Here is a 21,413-nt window from a genome sequence, read left to right as displayed (position 1 = left end):
AGAGAGGACATACTTGTCTTCATTTAGGAGTCAGCCATTACTAAAATAAAACCTGTTTTTTCTTTTCTGGAGTTTTGGTGTGGGGAAGGGAGAAATGGGGCAGGGGGAAGATCTAAACTGAAGAGTAGTATACAAGTGACTCATTAGTGTAAACTGGGAAACTTAACCCAGGTTTCATCCCAGGGTAGTTTTGTCCTAGGACGAGTAACTACAGAGTTTTCTGCTATGATGTATACTTCAGTGCTAAGTTAATTCACAGTCCTTTGAATTTTTCCTTGATCTGATGGCTCTGTTGGTCTGTGAATCTCTGCAGCTTCAGGAAAAAAAAAAGAGCAGGAATTTATTGTCTGATTTAGAAAGAGAATAACTGGAAGATCTTTACTGAAAACACAATGGAGGCACCACTATTGTTACATACATTTGAGAGTATTCTTTGGTGGGGTTTTCTTACAGTGCAGCCACAACTTACTGTGATACAAATCTGCTTGTTTGCTGTTTTAGCCTTGAAATGGGCATGTTAATAATGCAGATTATTACTGCAGTGTAAGAAACTTTAAACTTTTGTTGGGATCTAGCAAACTGTGGATGGGAGGTGCAGTGTGATAAGCAGCACTGCTGAGATTGCTTCCAACAACTGCTGGCAATGCAGTGCTATTCCCACCGGGGTGCATCTCCTGCCTTGTGCTTACGGGAAGAGCCTTTCCTGTCAGTCTCTGCAACCAGCCTCAGACAGCTAGAGTGTGTTCCTACTCCTTTAGCTGCCTGGAGAATCAGGTCTTTGATCCTTTGCTTCAGGTGGTTGTTGTTTAAAGGGAGGGCGACTGGAATGTTCTTCTGAAATCTCAGTCTGCTTAATTAAAATAAAGAATAAGAAAGACTGTGATCCGTCCTTTCCAGCTGAGAGACTGAGCTGGACAGATGTTTCTTACTCAGTACTGAGGAGGAAAGTCCCTGGCTAGGGACTCTAGAAGGAGGGTTAAAAGGTGAAGGAATCCTGTGGGGGCCTCGGGCTGCACTGATGGATTCAGCCCTGCACGAGTGGGATTCAAGATACAAAACTTGTGTGTCTTCATCCTTTCCCTCTCCTCTCCCTCCTCCTCCTCATTCCTCTCATTGCAACTACTTTGTGTTTATTTTTCTACTTTTAAATTACATAATTTAGTCCTTCCTGTCACTTCCTAATGTCTGAATCATAGGTACCTCTTCCTGCCTGCAGTAAACAAACATTTTATTCCTGGCACCTTTCCAAACATTGAGATTGTGTTCATGAAGGTGGAGGGGGTCCCTCTGGCAGTGTGCTTGGGAAGCTAATTTAGTGTATAGGTTGGGTAAGCTGCTTACTGCATGCTTCTGTGCCCAGCTGATTTCCTTGTCTTTCCAATCTTCCAAACTGATGGAGTTGCTGGGCTAATCAGGGCCAAGCAGGTGACTGGTTACAGATAAAAAGAAAAAAACAGATTAAAAAAAAGCAGATAAAAGCAGAGCATAAACAGTGGCCATGAGCTTCTGCAGTTAATAAGAGTAGCAAGTAGATTGCCTCAAGTCCTGCTGCTGCTGGTGGTGCCTCTTGGCTCTCTCACACTTTCCATACAGGTATGGTGCTGAGGTCCATGGTGTGGCTCATCTGTGTAGTCACTTGGGAGAAACACTGCTTGGTCTAACACTCAGGCTTTGCTCATGTTTTGTGTTCTTTCACTGCAAGGCAAGAAGATAACACAGGGTACTTTGAAGCATGTGTCAGCCTCCATTAGCCTGCTGTATATCTTGGACCACATTTGTAGAAGCTGCAAAATAGAAATGTGTCGTCCTCATTTTTCACGTTATTACTCCTCTTTCTTAGCTTTGAAAATCCTTTATTTTATTTTTTAATTGACTGTGACTCCAGAATGAGGCAGAGAAGGCACAACTAACACCCATGGAGGCTTCCCACCTTTCCTGTTGCATTTGCACGCTTTTTACTGGTTACTGTTCTTTATGAAGAAAATTCATAGAGCAGCCTCACAGTGTGTTGAGCACTGCAGCTCCTGCTTGGCATGTGGCACTATTAAATGGACTTGGTTTGGTAAATGGAGACAGTAGGGGAAAGATCCAGGCTTTTGTTTGGCAGCTTTGCACTTGTACCTTCCTGCTCATCTGTGCCTTCTCACTGCCCTCTCTGGTTCTTACTGCTAAGATGCAAGAAGGTCAGAATGAGTTAAATATGTTTAGGATAGATTAGATGAGGCAAGAACACCCTGAATGTGAATATGACTGACTTAATTGTGCTTTCTTAATTGTGTAAAAGATAAAGAGATTGCCTTTTTCTTAAGCTACAACTTACCCTGACTTTTCTGACAGTGGTGTTTATAGCATGGGAAGCATATTCTCGATACAGATGATCTAAAAAAGCTACCAAAACCATTTTGCAGGTTGTGCCACTAAGACAAAGCAACAGAATGTTACTCTAGTCTAGTTTAGTACCAGTTTCAGAAAAGACAATTGAAGCAAAAGAACCCTGCTATTACATGCCATGGGAATGTCTCCTGTTCCAGTTTGTTCTGGCTGAGGCTGAATATGCACAGGGACATGGGGCTTTCCCTTGTGTCATTTTTTTCTCATCCAGTCAATAAATGAATTAATGAAGTTCTTTAGAAAGATAAGATTGAGAGACTTAGGACCTGAGAACTTGTTCTAGTTGTGGTTGGATTGGATCCCCTTTTTGCCATCGTTGCCTACTTGCAGTGTTTGCCTGTGTGTAATGAAAAAATTTACATTTTATTTTGCAATAGTGGGAGGAGTTACTTTTTCCTATGGTTGAGGTTGAAATGAGTTTTCTGTTTGTGGAGTATGAAAGTAATTTTCTTGGGGGTGCAATTTGGGTAATGTACTATTCATTGTACTTACTAGGGAATTGGAAAGAAAGCATAGTGATAGAAGACAGCACCCTCTGAATAGTATATTCCAGTCTAAAATCATGGCAACCTCTTTCATAATAATACTGTACCATGTGGAAACAATTACATGAAAATATTTTTATCTGTTTGCTACATGCATTTTGGAAATCTTGGAACTTAACAGTACGTATTCAAATAAATGCCATGTTGAATAATGTAGAAAATAGTACCTTCTGTGTCCTTTCTGTGCCATGTGGTGAAATTTTTGCTGAATCAGAAACAAAAGTGTAAGGGCTAGGTGCTCTAATTATAGGGCCTGTCTACTGTTGTCTTTTAAGCTTGTAATGTAAAGTGTTTTGGTTCAAATGAAGATAACACTAAACTACAATGAAACCAAATTTTGCTGTCATTTGCACTACTTGGTCTTGTAATGTTCCACAGTGCTATTTTATCAGTTCTGGTCAGTAAACATTACAGTGGTGTCCAAATCTTTCCATTGGAATTTGAGTTTATTAAATTGTACTCACATTGAATTTCAGTGATAGCATTACTGCCATTCATCTGATGACAATCTTGCCTTCTCAAAGAATGTTGGGCTTTTTATTTCTTTAAGAAGATATAAGTGGTATTAAAGTGAAATCTGATGAGGTGTTGTATGATTTTTAGCAGCACTTCTGAGTTGCTTGTGAAATTTCAGTAAGTCTCATTGTAAAGTGCAAGTATTTCTCTACAATTGAACTATGCAGCCTTAAGTTACTATCAAACGCCTATATAGTGTTATGACAAAAATCATGCTAAGCCTTATACCAAAACTTGTGACTGTGGACAGGTGTAAGCCAAGAAAATGGTTGTGGCTGTAGTAGAAACATGCTTTCCCATGAAATAAAATCCAGGGATGTAGCCACTGTAATTGTGCAATAAAGTGTCATAAATGTGGTGTCATAGTCTCTGCAACTTTCTGAAGGGGTAGTCTGATTTTGAAATCAACCAAGTAGTGAATAACAAGCCTCAGAATTGGCTGAGACAACAGCAGACAAATCTGCATCATTTGGAGGAACAGTCATCTCCTTAGTGAATTAAACTATTGCAGAATAGAACTTGTTGACTCAGTGTGTTAATCTTGGCTTTTCATGAAGAAATGCAGCATCCAACGCTGATTAATTATTTTTTTATAACAGATCCCTGAACTGCAGGCTGCAGAGTTAGGAAGAGGCTGATTGGAAGAGAGTTCTTTGAGGCTATTAAACGTAACTCTTCTGAAAAACTGCAGTTTTTCTCTGGTAGCGTTCAGACATTCTTATTCGCCTGTAGAAAAAGATCCCAAGGTGCAGATAGGATTGCAGGACTGAGCTTTTGATTTACAAGGACTGTTTCACAAGGGTGAAATTACCCGAGGGTGTATCGTAAAGATTAGACAGAACCCAGCAAATCTTTAAGATTCAATGGCGTAACTCAGAAGGTTTGTTTGGGATAATTATTGTGATAACAAGGACATATTGCTTGAACTGTAGCTAGTTAGTCATGTGTTATTGTAACTTAAAAACAGAATGGGAGAGTCCTCCAAGTTTGTTGTGGGTCTTGGTTAAAAATGAAGTGTTGTTAATGAAATTATTTGAAACAACAAATGGAAATTCAATTGAGTGTGGTAAAACTTACCTCAATGTGCAAATAAGGATAAATTCCAAATGTAATAAAGCTCAGTTTGTTTTTCAGTGATTACCAGAACCTCTTGAGATATATATATATATATATATATATATATATATAGTAATTAAAGCAGTTGAAACAGCTTAGGAATTAGTGATGTGCCAATGAAATAAATCTCTGTGCCTTCCTAGTAAAAAATGGGAGAATCTTTACAAGACCTCCATTCCTGTGGTGTTCAGGTAAAAATGTAGGTAAATAAGTAAGTCTTGCAGTGTGCCCAGAAGGTTTTCTTTGAGGGGTCAGCTGGAGCAAGATTTGGAGCCAAGAGCCTTCCTAGGAAGTGAAGCCTTGGCTTTAGCCTGGCTCAGTCTTTTCTCAAGACTTTTGCAGATGCTTGCAGAGCCCTACACGTGACCTTTTCCAAGCTGATACCTATTCATTCTATTTATTTTTTTTCTCTTTTCACCTTTATTCACTTTAGAAGCAATCAAAAACTCCTTGCTTGAGCTCTTTTACTTAGACTCATGACATAATACCCTGCTACCCTTGTAACTTAATTGTCTTTCCTAAAAGGTAGCAGTCTTTTATTTTATTTTATTTTTTTCCTTTTCCTTTTGGTCTCACTTTCTCTTGAAGTTTTGCAGCTTCTGTGTCAGCTTGTATCTGTTCATCTTTGCTGTGCATTGCCATTGATGTGTCTGTGAATGGCTCCTCACGCTCATTGTATGTAAACTTTGCATCAATGGCACACACTCAATCTCTCTGCTCATAAATGTTGCCTTTTCTCAAGACTTGTCTTCTGTATAGTACTACCACTAATGTTTTGCTATCAGATTCAGTATATTTTCTGTTTTCTTGGTAGTTGGTTTTGCTGCTGACATTTCTGTTCCTTTAACAGAAACCCAACATCTTTCTGACATTTAAGTCTCTTCACCACTAGAATTGCCTATTCCAGGAACTTGTAGATGGCCTTGCCCACATTCATCATTGCCTAGGCATGTAGGCATTTACCAGACAGAGCTCAGTGTAGCTGGTTTGGTTTTGGTTGTTTGTTTGTTTTGGTGGTTTTTGTTTTGCTTTTTGTTTGTTTGCTTTTAGTTTTTGGTTGGCTGTTTTTTTGTGTCAGTCCTCCGTGAGCCTCCTTTTCTCCAGGCTACAGAGTTTATTGATAAAGATATTAATGAGGGCTGGCCTATATAGCTCTAAATGCCACAACTCAACCCTTTTTTTCTTCATAGATTCATAAAATGCAGTTTCCATGAAGGTTTGTAAAGCCATTCATAACTGCACTAAATCTCAATAGAGACATATATATTATTATTTTTCCTGACTGTTCTGGCAGATTTATATCTGGTTTTAAACTCTGCACTAAGTTTGGATTAAATGATAAAACTATTTTCTGAACTATTAGAACTAGAGGGTGTTTTTGCATTCTCTTCTCAATCAGGATTGATTTTTCCTGTTATGTGTCCAAAAGATTTGTGAGGTTATTCTATTCACTTGTGTATTTTCGTGAGATGTTCTTATGGCTATACTGAGGGAAGGAACTACATACAAATTTTCTCAGAAGACTTCATGGTGGAACAATCGCTTTCTCTGCTTGGAAAGCATGTAGCAGGCTTTACATGTAAATGCTCTTTTTTAGTCGGATCTGGGCAGATTTAGAGATTCCTTTGTAGTTTGGACTTTGCCCATATGGAAATCCAGGAAGGCCAAAATGGGTTGAATTTGTGCGTAGACAGAATTGACAGGCTAGAGCCTGGTGAGCACGGGAATTATCTCTGCTCTTTTGGGAGTGCTGCCAAGATAAGCTGCTGTCCTCTGTATCAGCTTAAAGTTTCTTTGTGATCATCCTTCAGTAAAGCTCCAAACAGAGTGCGTGGTTCAAATTCCACCGAGATATAAAAGCAAACAGAAATATGAATGCTGACCCCTAAAGGAATGCAATTTTAACTATAAAGCCAAATTTTCTTTCCTTTGATGATCTCACTACTCTAATAATAAAATAATTAGGTGTTCTGAATTTTATTTTTAATATAACAAAACCTAAAGGCAATGGAATTCACAACGTGGGTTCATTCCGTCATCTGAACGAGGTGGAAAGGTTTGGAGTCTTGAGGTGCTTTGACAGCATCAGTCGTGGCTTCCCTGGACAATGCCTCAATTGGAACTTTTCTCCCAAACTGTCATGCAAGTCTGAAGCGATTTGGAGCTGGGAGATACATTTATAGCCCTGACATGGCCACTGGCACTATTGCTTTCTGTTTTCACAAGTCTTTGAGAAATTTGCTAAGAATCATGTGTGACAAAGCAGAATTAATTACTATGCACAGGAGATAAGCCCTGTATTCTATGTGCTACCCCTTCTAACTCAGAGTGTTTTGTGATCTGATGATGTAATCCAAGCCTGTTGCTGTCTAAGAGGAAATGGTTGTGTGAGCCCCTCACCAGGATCCTGCACAGATCAAGGCACCGAGGGCTGCTGCTGGTTGAGCTAAAACTGACCAGGCTGTTTTAGTTTTGCGTTTTGCAACGACCCTGATTGGGAGAAAAAGGTAGAGCTGTCTGCATATGAATGGGAAAGCAAACTGGAAGTGGTGCAGACCTGTTTGTGCACTCTCCAGTTGTTCTGCTGCATCAATCTGTGCAAAGCATTCCTGAAAAGGGAGTCCAGGAGTGGAGAAGGTGATGGCTTGTTATTTTCTGATCTTGCTAACCAGCAATGTTCTTAATGGGAATAACTGGAAATGAAGAGGCTACTCAGGTGTAATGAGGTCTAACTAATGCAACCAATGTTTCAACTTGTTCTACTGCATGTTTGCTCTCAGGCTTATTTATGTGTTGTATAAGCCAAACTAGCCTGTCTTGTTGAGTGAGTGTGGTAAAGTCTGCGGAGCTACGTGAATGTGCTGTAACATCTTACACAGCATTAACAAACTCTGCCCCTGTGCTGTGACACACTAATGGCACACAAAATCTCTGTGCTTTTCAGACATCTCAGAATGATTATACCAATTTTTTGCAGATTGTGGGAAATCAGGCGCACTCAAAAATATCGTAATACCAGCCTTTTGTATTAAAAAAGTAAATCAAAGGACGTGTGTTCCTGACAGAGGAAAATGGGAATTGCAGTTTTTTTCATTGTTTGTTCTGAAATGTAGTGAAAATGTGTTGACGGACAGTTTGTATCAAGTGAGGCAACTTATTTTTCTTTTTTTTTAAACCCTTTTCCTAAGTTCACTGCCTTATTGGTCTTCTGGTGACCTTTTGGAGTTCATCACAAGAATATTTTTGGTATTTCGTATAATAGAGCTACTATGAACAGCTTCTTTTACTGAGAAGCTCTAGAGTACTAAGAATGTAGTAGTCATTGTGCATAACGCTTCTAAATGAAAAGGAAAGTTTTATTTTCCTCTTGGACTAAGCTTCATGAGTTAATATGAAGCAAAGTCTAGGTAAAAATTTTTCAAGTGAGACAGTTAATCAGAGCTACTGTAAGTTGATCGCTATTGTGCTGAACAGAAAAACATGAAATTAATCTCGTTTTGTACCAAGTTCAATGTATGTTAATGTATGTTTTGCCAGTTTTTGCAGTTAATGTATGTTTTGCCAGTTTTGTTCATGAGAGCTGCTTCAACTATAGAGTCAGGTCTGTTGTAAAAGTTTGGGGCTTTGATGTCTAGAATCACTTTTTGAATCCCTTTTGAACATTAGTATGTAATACTCATTTGGCTCCAAGAATCTGAAGTTTCTCAAAAGAGTTTGTTTCCCTCAAGAGAGTTATTCAGAATAGTTATCTCGATGAATTGAAGTATCTAATTATAATCCATTGATTTAATGACCTTTGAATAAAAATGTTTTGATAAAACAGAAATATTTAATTATTATTTCTGTCACAGTAAAAAATAAAATATTTTAATTTTACATGAAAGCAGTAATACAGTTTAATCAGAAAACTAAAAATACAGCTGCACTGAAGCAATTTATGTTTCCAGATTTTTTTTCCTTCTGCTCTTCCCACTCTCCCAAAAGGTTGGAAGGAAATGTAGCTTCACAATTTTTGATTTTCCTGACTTTTCCTGTTTTGAGAGCTTTCCTAATGTGCTGATCGTAGTTTGCTTGGGATAGATTGTTCTTAGTTTCTTAGGGTAACTTAAAGTGGAGATAGTGAGCCTATATTTATGCATAGTTTGCCATGTGTCTTGCATCTCAATATTTCTGAGTAGTTATCTGACCTCCATAATCTTTGTTACAGAAAGAAGGTTTGTGCAAAATGCTGGTTTTACAACTGGAGAGGCCATGACCCATAGTGATTTTTATCTGGAAATAGTAGCTAGAAGGGAAGATGTTCCCTTATTTGAAACTTCTCAGTAGTTTGGTTTTTTAGTGGTTTTTTTGTTGGGTTTTTTTTTCATTATTTGAATATTCAGTCTAATTATTTTGTGTGCCATGTAAGAAACTGCTGTTTTCAGACTCTAATGATGTTAGCCCGGTGTGTGGGTACCATAGGGATGGAAATCCAGCTTTCCCTGGGATTCAGGGGTGCTGGTGGAGCCAGCAAGGGGCAGGGAGCACTGTGACAGTGTTAGACTTTACAATTCTGTATCACATTGTCTAACCATCCTGTGTGCTGAGAAACCTACAGACAGAAGCTCAGGCTTGAAGTAAAGGAAATTGTGACTGGTAAATTTTAAACTTACTCGGGAGTATAATAGGTTTATCTAGCAAACTGGAGATAGAAGAATTCCTTGCTGCTCTTACTGCTCTTACTACATTAAACTGAGAGGATGCAGAGAAGAATTGAGTAATGTGGGCTGCATGCACTGCTGGTGATTGGTTGGCCTTGTATATTTACATTTGACTTATTATAGTATAGTCATTCTTCTTCATCTTCTAAAATTAGCAAAGCGCAGCACAATTATAATACTTTCATGCTTCGGGATTAGCTTTGCATTTCATTAGTTCATTGGTTCTTGTTTATGCTATGTCAGTTCAGGAAGAAGATGTTAAACTGGAATAACTTGTTTTGAAAGTTCAGTACAAGTGTGTGCTTTCTTCATCTCTAGTTTTGGATCTCCCTTCTCTTCTGTTAATGTCAGAGTCTGCCTACCTGTCCTTCTCTGCTGAGCTGTAGGCACCGCCGCGGAGCAGCATCAAAGCGGTTTATTTGCTTTCAAATACATGCATGCGTTTGATGAGAAGGTTTTAGTTGACACCTCACTAAATCCTCCTTTTTTTTTTTTTTTTTCTTTCCTCCTCCCCCACGCAGATATTTTTAGGACAAGATTTACTTGTAAAAATAGCAACAAGTATGAGGCACCTTGCTTTGGCTTGGTTATGCTTCTCATTAGAGACCGGTGTTTGTGCTTGTCTGTGTGGTGGCCTTTGTCACCTGGAGGGCACCATGCTGCGAGTGGCCACTTCTTTCTTCTAAGTCATGCCCTTCAGCAAAAGTGGTTTCCAGCTGTTTGGGGAGGAAGTTTGGTCAGAAATGTGAGGGCAGCTCTTCTTCTCCCCCCTCAACCTTGTTGGATGTAGGGCTGGAGGCTGCTCCCTGCACCTCTCCCCACTGCTGTGGGGCACAGTCTGACTCCATGCACAGCTTTCCAAGGAGACTGTCAAGTGTGTCTGACTGTCCCCAGGGAATTCCCAGGAGTTCCTGCCCCTCCACCTTGGGCTGGCATCGCTGCTTTCCTTGTGCATCTTGTGGGGTTTCTCCCACCTGGGCTGGACGCTGGTGGGAGCGGACGTCAGGCCTGTAGTGTTTTTCTTCCTCGAGTGCCGCTTTATAGTTACCTGGCAGGGAGTGCACCCTCTTTAGAGATGACAGTCTTGCAGTGTTTTGATGGGTGCTTTGAAAGGCAAAAGAGCACTCAGCTGGGTTAGTGGGCAGATGAATGGATGTGGCCCTGGCGCCTCATGCACTGGAGCGCTGCGCTAACGAAGCGTTCAGACAAAACCAGAAGGATAAGGCAGTCAGCAGCCAAATGTCTCTTCCTCCTGTGACGTGGTGCAGGGGCCGGAGTGAAAGATGAAACACTCGCCCTTAGACCAATCTTCAGGGTGCAGCCGTGTGCTTCATCTTGGTGTCTTTCCTTGCAGTTGATGTTAATGGAAATGGCCTTTCTCCACCACGCGCTTTTCTTGCTTGCAGGCTTCTCCATGACCTTGTAGTGAAGTCATAAAAGCTTGAATCTTTGCTATCGCAGTCCTTGCCATAGCAACACACGTCATAGCTGAATAATAATTTATTTAATGGGTTTAATTATGAAAACTGGGAAAGGCACTTAGGAAAACTGGATCAGGTAGGGGGAAATAAAAGAACTAGTTTTAAAGTAAAAACATAAAGCAGCAACACGCTAATGATACCGGAGACAGGAATAAGTTAAGTACCACAGCTTTGGTTTTAACTACTTTACTTTCTTCTCGGTCTGCCTTTTCCTCCCATTGAATTGTTTTTTCTTGCCCACTGTGCAAAAACCGTGCAGCTGCTTCAGTGTTTCCCCCCCTCCCCCATTTTCAAACCTATAAATACACTTCCTTTGTTATGTTGTTCCTTAAAAGCTTCACTTCCAGATTGCTTTACTACTTAAACTCTTCCATTTTCAATTTCCTGCTATCGTAGGAAGCCCAAAATCAAATGCTCTTTTTCAGTCTTCAAATTTCAGATTGTCTACAGCTTTCACTCTGTATGTTCAGAAATCAGTGTTTCTATTGACAAGCCTTCTCAGAAAGAACCATCTGTAGGAATAAAATTTAAAGTATTTAAGAACATACAGATGCTAGCACATTTGTAGAGTAGAGAAACTGTGGGTTTTTTATAACAATGACTGCTATGCTCTGGAGGATTTCCTCATTCATTCTTATAAGTATATGCACCAAAAGTTACACAATCTGCAGCACCTGGTGAACTGATCTCTGATCAGTAGTTGTTCTTCTTCCTTCATTCATGACGCAAGAATGAAATGAGACAAATAGCTTTATTGATTCCATTTCAAATTTACTGGCATGTTGGGAATCTTTCAATTTGAATTGATAGAGAGCTCAGTAGCCATAGGAGAAAAATCCCTGGACTCCTGGCAGAGATACCCTTTCCTTGTCTCTGCTTTCAGGCTGCACTGGAGTCTTGAGTGAGGGTGGGAGTAAGTGGAGTGGGAATATCAGAGCAGGTTTTGGCAGGTCAGGATTTTATGGATTGTTCTTGCCACAAACAGACTGAAGAAGCATTGCAAAGTACGTCTTGGTGACAGAGCAATGAATTGTTAGTCCAGGATGGGACTAGAATTTCAGATTTTTGAACTTTTGGCATGGAGAGAGGGTGGGGTTTTGGAAGGAAATTTATTTGTTGGATTGTGATATAAAATGCAAAGACTTTTGACTGAATAGCTAAAAGCATAACTTGAAACAGCTTTTCTGTTGAAGTTATTACTGGAGTCAGAAGCCATCACTAGTGAATATTCCTGCTTAGGTCGGATGCATGGAAGCAGAATTTCCAGGTTTTCTGGTGTGTGTTTGTTTTTGCTGGGATTTTTTAGGGGTTTGGTTGGGTTTTTTTCAGTGCTGAAAAGGGAAACTTTACATGTTGGCTGACTTAAATACTCTTTTGCTAGACTCTTACTCACTGTGTAGGAAAAGGAGACATCCACTTCCCAGCTGGCTGCAGAGAGCTTTGTGGGACATAATCTTTTTTTTTTCCTTGGAAAATTACTTTTTTTCATTTTATTTCACAGATGTGATGCAAGACTGTGTACAGGACTCACAGGCTGCTAACAGTATTTTAGGAGAAAAGTCTTGCTGTAATACTTGCATTCTTGCTGTATCTTCTTGGCTGCACGCGAAAGTCTGCATTTTGGAATTGCAGTGGAGGAGTGCCTTAGGCTTGGGAGCGATTTTGTGGCATTGCTCTTCACAGGAGGAGTTGGCAAAACTTTTGGGTTAAAAAACAGGAAAGAAAAAAGGGAAAAGGCAGTTCTAAAAGCAGGCTGTGGGGTGGTGAGTTCTTGCTGGTCCAAATGCTGCGTAAGTGACAGATGTATTTTTTAACCTGCAGATGCCAACCACCTGTGGGCAAATAAATTCATGTGCCCCCTGGGCTGCAACAGCAGAGCCTCAGAAGTGCAGTTCTGGAGCTTTGTGAGGTTCACAGATAGACTTGGTGGTGGTGCAGCAAAGCATGCCTTTATACTGCTAATTAATCTTTACCCTGCATTCAATCCAAGCAGAAGTTTAATATTCACAATATTACTTTTAATGTTTCTCTAGTCCTTCAAAGAAAAAGCCATACCACGTTAAAAGTACTAATGCAAAGGTATGCAGAAGTGTGTACAAACTTTTATCTCTCTGCAGCTGTTTTGACTTGAACTGTCTCTCCTAGTCAAGCTTCCAAAATTTGGAGGAAACTTGAAGTGGAAAGTTTGGAATTAAAAATAGAAGGTGATCTCCCATTTAAAATCATGACACTATATTGTCAATTTGGATTACGAAGAGCTATCTGGGGTCACAGGTATCACAGCATGTTGTGATAGTGTTGGCTGAGGAACTTGCACCTAAAACTACAAACAAGAAAAGCCAAAAGGAATAGAATTTTGTAATGTTACAGTCTCTTCCATCTTCTTAAAGCAAGGTCATTAAGTTCACCCTTTGCTTCCATAAAACTTTCCCTGGGTGTGGGAAGCCATAGACTTATAATCCAGTAACTGCTGACAAAACCCCGTTTCTTCCACTGGAGTTTTCTTATCTTTTTTCCCTGCCACTGTCTTGACAGTGAAACTGTATTTCTTCAGAGGAGGATCAGATGTTGTTTTAACATTGCAGCAAAACTGTACCGCTTAACCATGTTTTGGCGCTTAATGTAATCAGCCTGATTGCTTTTTAATATGTCATTCAGACCTACAGTTGCTGTCAGCTGGGCTGAAATTGTTCTCTTGGGGAATTTCAGTATTACTTTCTGGTGGATCACAGCACCTTGTGGTAACGGGTTTTTTTTAGGTGCAAATCAGTGTCCCCAGGGTGACTTTAAAGGGGAGAGCTGAGACAAGGTGTGAAAAATGTGCTGCGTTTCCTGGTATTCCTCTGCTTTCACAGTGAAGGGGGAAGGACTGACCAGAGTTCAGCCTTTGTGCGCAAGTACCAGATGGCACAGCTGCACTGGTGTATGACAGCCATAAGTGATGCTGGGTACATACTTGCAGGTTTTCTCTGGAGGAGAGGCTGAGGAGGGTGAAGTGTGAGCCTGCAAACTGTGCTACTTAGGAGTCTTCCTTCTTGGATATTAGTTGTGCATGGTTCTTTGAGCACTGCAAAACTATTACTAAGTTGTAACAGCTTTAAATGTATTCTGTTTACTTCGCAAGTCACAGTGCCAGGTTCCATTAAGAGACAGGGTTTTTCTTTTTGAGTGTTTGCTTTTGAAAAGCTTTATTGACAGTTATGTGGTGTGAAAATAAGGCATATATGTGGCTGTGGTTTTTTTTCCTTCCCTGTCTGAGTGTTGTAGCATATCATGTTTAATATGAATGCAATCTCACTGAAATACCAGCTGGTTGAATGTGGAACCTCTTCATGCTATGCATTCTTGGTTAATTGTGAACTAGACAGGTTTGAGTAATTAAGGTTTTCAGTTTTCTTATTGGAGTGTGCTGGTTGTAGAAAATATGGGTGCTTTCATCTGTCCTTCATTGAAAGGAAGCTTGACAAAACCCCAAACAAATCAAACTCATGTGGACTCATAAGAAATCTGCAAGTGCCATAGGTAAGAAATTGCATTTGGCATTTTCATGTGTTTGCTTGCTTAAGGATAACATTGCAGCTCTAAGTATCCAGAGACTTCTCTTTTAACAGCAATGTGCCTAATTTTCTGTGGCAAGATGCTTGGCTGCAGCTTGGATGAGTTAAAAATGGCAAGTAGCTGTTTTATATATACTGGGCACAAAAAAAAAAATGAACATAATGAAGTACTTGTGAAGTGTCCTTAAGAAAAAAAGGCCTCTGTGTGGGAGTGTGAGGAAGGATTAAAACTGAGACAGTCATTTATCCCCCTCCCTTCTTTTTAAAGAAAGAAGGATTTCTAAGGAACACTGCAGAGAAGAATATCACCAGCTAGAAAGACTTACAGAGATAAGAGCATATTGGTTAAAATAAGACTAGTAACTCACCCCTTCAGGCTGATTCTGCACTGTGAGTTACTTTATTTTGCATAAAATTGGTTTGCAGATATTGGTTTCTTATTTTCTTGTCTGCTTCTTTAGCCTTTCTTCCTCTTTTTGTTTCTCTGTAGAAAACTTTTTGCTGCGGCTATTGATGCAAATTTGACCCTTAAGTTTTTGGCTGAACAGCTCATGTATCAGAAGATAGCTTCGAATGTGGAAGCTAATTTATTGCAGGAGTTTGGTGCATTTTATCACTCTTTGGAACTTCCAAGGCCTTTTAAAATTCCATCTCTCTAATCTTACCTTTTACTATGGGGAGGTTCTGGTTGTCAAGTGTCTGGTGAGGTGCTTGATGCTGCTTGCTGCTCTTATTGCCCTGCCATCTTCACTATATCCAAATCATGCACTTGTCATTTCCTGGATTCCCCTTACTAGGCTCTCTCTCTGTCCCACTGGGATAATTCTGCTTTCTCTCTGGCTAGGCAGAGTGATGCTGTTTTGTAAGCTAATGGTCTGCCTCCATTAAGTCATTAAGCAAGCAGACTTCATTGGTCAAATGAAGCGTTCAAATCGTGTTCAACAGGCTTGGCTTTTAAGGTCAGTAGATCTCTGGGTAACAAAAGGGCAGGTATGTGCTTGGAAGTATATCTATACCAGCCAAACTTTTAAGAATTGTAACAGGGGTTCTTTGCATGTGATAACTACTGAAATATCATCTTAAATGTCATCATAAATAAATAGAAATATCATCACCATTATTATCTAGAAAGTTTCTGTATTAGCTGTTTCTTTTTTGGCAAAAGTCAAGCATTTTGCCTAAACCAATGTTGAGGTTACTAAATTTGGGTGAAAAAATAATGCATGAAATCTGAAGTCATCTTGACAGGGATTTTATGTCCTAAATTGATAGAGCAATTTCACAGGCATAGAACTGCTATTTCTCTTTGCTTGTAATCTGAGTGCCTTTTTACTTGGATGTAAAGAGACTGTGTGGTGAAACACTAACAACACTAACAACCGGATTTACTACAGTATGTAATACGCTTTTTGTTGAAGCAGTTCCTTATAATCTTTTTATGAGTTCTTCTCAAGAACTGTAATAATAAATAAAAGGGACGATGTTTGAAAACATGCGACAGAAACCTAGCAAAAAAGCTCCAATGGGTTTTGCTTCCTTAGAACATATAGCTTGAAGGAGAAAAAAAACTCCTGATGGGGCTTTGCTAACTATCTAGATGCTCATAATTGCCTGAAAAAACCTAATAAACTATTGAAATTCAGTCTTTGCTATTGCAGTGCCTTTTTCAAACTTCTGTGCGACTGAAATGATTGGTGTTTAGGTTTAAAGCTGTGACTTCTAGTTTACCAAGGCTGTTGCAAAACATTTTGTTTCTTTTTAGTGCAGTAGATCTGGCAAGTGCCTCAGTCCATGCTTTAAAAAAAATAAATTGAAAGGTAAAGAGAAAAGAGAAACTGTGTTTTGGAGATGCCCTGCCCACTTTGTCTCTCGCCATGTGAAGAACAGACTTTTCCCCCCTCATGCATCACCTGTGTTAAAGAAACTTCCGTGAGATAATGTATTGTCCAGAGATAACTGGACACATCAAGTGAGAAAATGTAAAACTGACCTTGGCTCTTATTATGTTGCAGGTACTGATGTTCTCATACTGAAAATAAACTTAACTCTTGCACTAGTTCTGCTTTTATGAGTTGTTGTACTGACTTCATTTTAAGGGAGGAACTATGACAATGTTTTCAAGTTCCCCCAACAGTAGTAAACACTCACGTGAAGGTCTTTATTCTGTGTTTTTGTTTTGGTTTTCTCTTTGTTTTTTTTTTTCTTTTCTTTAACTGTAAACTTTGGGATAGATGTTTATAAGACTGGGATCTGAGATATGTCTTGATTTTTTTGTACATTCTTGTGTCTTATACATGCAGTTTTAGCTGTAACTGCCTTTTGTTTTATAAGGCTTGCTCAAGCACTTTGCTCTGGCTGCGTTTAACTATCCAGTTAAAAGCATTGGAGAATAATTTGGAAACTATGTTTGAATGGCAAATCTCTATAACAGCCCATATAAAATACAACCAGGATTTCTTACTTAGGTGTCAAGATCTGATGGTAATACAAAATGAGGATATCTGTATAGAGAAGTGAAATAGTTTCCAGTCACTTATTTCAGTATGACTTTCTATATGCTTGATTGAAAAAAAGGACAGAATATTGAGTTCCCACAGAGGACTGGGGAGATGGCAAGGTTTTCCACCTTTCCAGTCTGACAAACTAGATGACATAGGCATAAAACTGAGTTTGAGATCTCTTGTGGTTTTAATTTATTTTTTTGTTTGTGCATGCTTCTCCTGCTGTATGTATTTTTTGTAATACTTCTTAGGAGTATCAAGAGTATCACTTGTGCTTTATTACAAATTGTTTGTGTACTCATGGCACAAATACCAACCTCTTTGCTTCACCTCAGTATAAACAGAGATTCTGCTCTAATCCATAGCTATTGAAGTAATTATTTGTAGCTCTCAGATTAAAACTTAGAGTTAAAACATTTACATAATTCCTATTGAAGTATTTCTTAGTCTTTCATAATATAAGACAAAAGAAATATGTTGACTGGCAGGAGTTGGTGATTTCTCTTTCTTTTCGGTTGTTTACAAACTTGGTTTATTCCACATGAACAGGATTACAGTGACAACATGGGCAATGTCTTTCCTAACATATCCTTGTACAGAAGATATATTTGTATTTCCTAGTGATTGACGTGAGTCACTGAGTAGCATGGTAGCCAAGAGATGTGAATGCAAGAGTTGTTGGTTTGGACTCCGTGCATTGCCTTTATAATATATAATAACAACATATATATATATATATATATATATATATATATATATATGTATATATGTATATGTATATACATACTGTTGATATTTTGCACATGTGACCCTGAAATCAGTGTGGCGACTGGAGTTTTGCCTGGTGTTTTTTTTATTTTTTCTTCTTTTTAACTTCTGAAAAGCTGAGATTTGGTTTGCTCTTGGAGCTACTGCTTTTTGTGCTGGGCTGCTAAATGTCTAAGCATGAACTGAAGTTGTGGTGAAAACAGTAGCATATAGCCAAAATTTTTGGAATTTGCAGGTGTGGGCAAGGTCTCTTTGATATTGCTGTGCTACTTTTGAACCTACAGGCGATAGCAAAAATAGTCATGCATTTAGGTGGCATTGCAGAAAAATTCTTGCATGTGACACAAAAGAGAACTAGCAGTTGTGTAAAACAGATGCTTGAGTCCTTTAGCTTATGTGTTGGCCAGTGAAGGACCCTCTGCAGTTTCCCAAATGTAAATTTGTTCAAATTAGTAAACCTTCTTTTTTGATAATCCATTTGTAGAGCTGCTGGTTGTGCTGCACAGAAGGGGAGAGGAGTTCTAACAACTCAAATGGCAAAAGAGCCTTTTTTTTTCTTTTTGCCAATACAATTAATCCAACCCATTTTTATCATAATAAGAAATGTTTTCTGTGCTTACTAAAAAGGACCCTTGCTTTGTATGTGGCTAAATTTTTGACTCCTTAAATTATTCTTATCAAGACCAAGATGAGAACTGGAAAAAGGAATATAGTGCTCTGCTGTCACTTGTACATGCTGTAGTAAGTCTCAGCAGCATTGAATCATCCAGTGTAATCATTCTGATTGTTTTGCTCAGTTCTTCACCATTTTTAGAGGATTTCCCCTGCCTCATGACTATTTCCTTCATTTAAATTCTTTGTCTGTTCCCATTTAGTCTGAGGAAAACAGTCATCCTTATTAACATGAAACTGAGGTCATTTTGATGTCATTCTTCAGAAAGAATTTAAATTTCTTCACAACAGGACACTACTGTGAAAACTGACTCTTTAAAATGAACTACTTTATTTGCATTGTAATTTCAGCTGGGCCTTTAATCAAAGGCAATTCAATTAAGTCTCTACATCAGCTTTAGTCTGTGAAACTTACTATAATTTTTTTCTGAATAGTTGGCAGTGTGATCAATATTTCTGTGACTTAGTATTCAAATAGTAGTGGCAGCAGTGAGGAGATGATGAATTGAGGCAGTTGCCAAAAGTAGCAGTCAGTTTCTTCTCTAAATGAGACTCACAGTGCTAAAGTACACCAAGAGCAGTCACAGTCTGAATGAAACATACCAGTAACAGTTTAAAATCATAGCACCATATCTCGATGGCATCTTTTGTTTTCTTAATGGAAGAAGTATTGCCAACATGTTATTAGGCAGTCTAGTTCTAATTCTAGTCACCCCTTTTTACAAATTGGTTGCAGAAGACTTCTGAGATTCCTTTGTTGATTCTGAGATGTAGGACACAGCTAATTAGCAAGCTCCTTGATTTGAAGCATCTTCATTAAAGATAATGCTTAATCATGGTTAGTGACAGTATTTATTATAATAGTGAATAGTCTGGAGTTGCATCAAATAGTGATTTATTTCTCAGTGCTGCTGAATAATTAGGTTGTTCCAGTAATTACCCTGTCCATGGTTATTTTCTTGCAAGAACATATTGTATTGGAATATTCTGACTGGCTTGCCGTGGTTCCACTGATATATCTTGATTCTTTCTTGGAGATTCCCAGATGATACAAGCTGTCACCCGTTTTCCTAGCTCCTCCTCAAAATAATTCAACTGTTTATTATTTTCTGCCCCACACCAGGAAATAGAACAGCTCTTAGAGATCAATTGTTCTGTCTTGCAGGATGTGTAAAGTAGAGGCAACATTTTCTTCTTTGTTTTTCTTCCCAGATAATGTAGGTTATCTCCAGGCAAGACTAATCTGAGGCTTGTGAGACGCTGTAATGGCAAAACTCTACTGTACCATCTAAATTCTAAAGAATTTAGCCATCTCTTTTTGCTACACACACCCAGTCATTAGTAGTGTTTCATTTAGTTTACATAATTATCTTATGTAGATAAAATTATTTACTTTTTATAAGTATAATTTCACAAGCATTTACACAATATGGCATGGCTTAGATGACCCTTAATCACTTGTGATTCAACTTGTTGGATGAGAAAATTTGCCAGTATTTATTTTATGGAAAACACAGAAATGAAACTTTAAAATTAAACTGTATGTAGCACAACTGCATCCTTCAGACAACTGTGTGTCATATTGAGCAATGCTGGGAGGACAGTTGATTGCAAGAAGTCTAAAAATACTTTAAGTTCATTGTCTCAGACACACTTGAAGTGACTTGAAACTCTTCTGCATGCTTTGGAAATGAGAGCCTCTATAGAAAAAGCAGTAAAACTCTGAATTTGCATTTAGAATGATGTGCTTAGGCAGTCAATTGTCTCATCTTGTGCTGAGGTACTGCAGTTTCTTTTTTCCCTCTGTAAACATCTGGGATTGTGATAATTCTCTAGATTACCTTGGAAATACAGCAGAACGTTACACTTGCAGGAAATCAATTGTTCTCCCTGTCCCCCCAATGTCCATGTGTACAAGTGTGTGTGCACCCATGCACTGCTGCAGGGAGATTCTTGGGGCATGAGCAAGAGTTGTTTTCTTTATGATCTCAAGAGACACCTCTGATCAAGAATAAATAAATACATCCAGCTTTCCCTTTTAAGTTGGAATCTTGAAGCCAAAGCATCGGAGGTGCAGCCATGTGCAGTCTGTACAGACATCCTTCCTGCAGATAGCCTTGGATAACTGTGGCCATAGGAGGAGGTTCAGTGGGTGGGGAGGTGTGTGCCACCCCAATCCCTCCAGAGCAGGACAGGGCACAGGGCTTTGCTCAAATAGGCGTGCTGGATTACTACTAGCTAATGTTACTTTAACTCGTCATGTCTTGGGGCTCATGAATCAGCTTTTCCTCTTCTTGCAGGTGTGTTTCTTCCATGATATTTTGCGCCAGCTTACCCTATACATATGTCTTGTCTCTAGTTTCATGAATGTGCTTTGGTGCTTCCCCCTCTTCCGTAAAACTCGATCAGCTCAGAATTGGGCGGCTCGGCAGGGCTGCAGTCCCCGTCGCGTCTCCCCGGGCGACTCAGAGGAGGAGGATATGCGCAGCTCTGTCCACCAGGGGCAGAGCCAGGGATCCGGTCCTCGTGGGAGCCTTTAGGGCGTGGTGTCCCCGTCTGATCTTGCTTTCTCAGCGCGGTCCCCCTCAGTCTCGGCGCTGGGGACGACTCCCATGGTCAGGGCGAGAGGGACTCCGCATCTCTGCAGGCTCAGCACTTGGCTCCTCACTTCTGGACATCACTTCAGTCTCTCAACTCTTAGGTGGCTCGTTGTTTTTAGGGTTTTCTCGTTGCATTTTGGAGTCGGGGTCCCAAAAGCATGCTGGTCTTGGAGTCACTTTGCATAACCCCCCCCCCCCACCCTCTCAGGTGTCTTCACTATGGTAGGAACCTTAGCCTCGGGGAAGGGCCGTCACCCCGCTCCAGCCAGGCCCTTTACTAATACAAAAGGGGCGATAAGCTACAATGACCCATGATTACAATAACAAAGCACGCAGAACCCTGGCAGGGACAGAGATCTGGCTGCCTTTTTGTAACTTTTTCTCACAAAAAAATATTAACCGAATTTTTGTTCATAACACTCTGTGAAACATTTCAAGTGTGCTTTTAGTAAGTAAACTTAATGAAAACAAAACTGTTCTGTTTTTCTTTCTGATTATAAATTTATACCGTAAAAATCTCATGTAGTTTCAATTCATATGTTAGCAAATGACTCCTTGGTACTCTT

At 39.4% G+C, this 21,413-nt stretch overlaps 1 protein-coding gene across 14 annotated transcripts in view; it reads left to right on the top strand.

The window, feature by feature from the left end:
- The window catches only part of GAB1 (GRB2 associated binding protein 1), a 91,879-nt gene that overhangs the window by 9,818 nt on the left and 60,648 nt on the right, over positions 1 to 21,413 (top strand). The window contains exon 1 of one of the 14 annotated variants that reach the window (XM_074541853.1): positions 14,377 to 14,696. The exons of 12 other annotated variants lie outside the window; for them this stretch is intronic. The gene's annotated coding sequence lies outside the window, so the exon portion shown is untranslated. Of the gene's footprint in view, positions 1 to 14,376; positions 14,697 to 15,133; positions 15,266 to 21,413 lie in introns of those variants that run through there. One more of the 14 variants, XM_074541854.1, reaches the window with a different exon arrangement.

This window comes from Zonotrichia albicollis, chromosome 5, assembly GCF_047830755.1.
Source record: "Zonotrichia albicollis isolate bZonAlb1 chromosome 5, bZonAlb1.hap1, whole genome shotgun sequence".
Lineage (NCBI taxonomy): Eukaryota > Metazoa > Chordata > Aves > Passeriformes > Passerellidae > Zonotrichia > Zonotrichia albicollis.
Note: the sequence above shows the minus strand (reverse complement) of the source record. Positions and strands in the feature narration are given on the sequence as shown.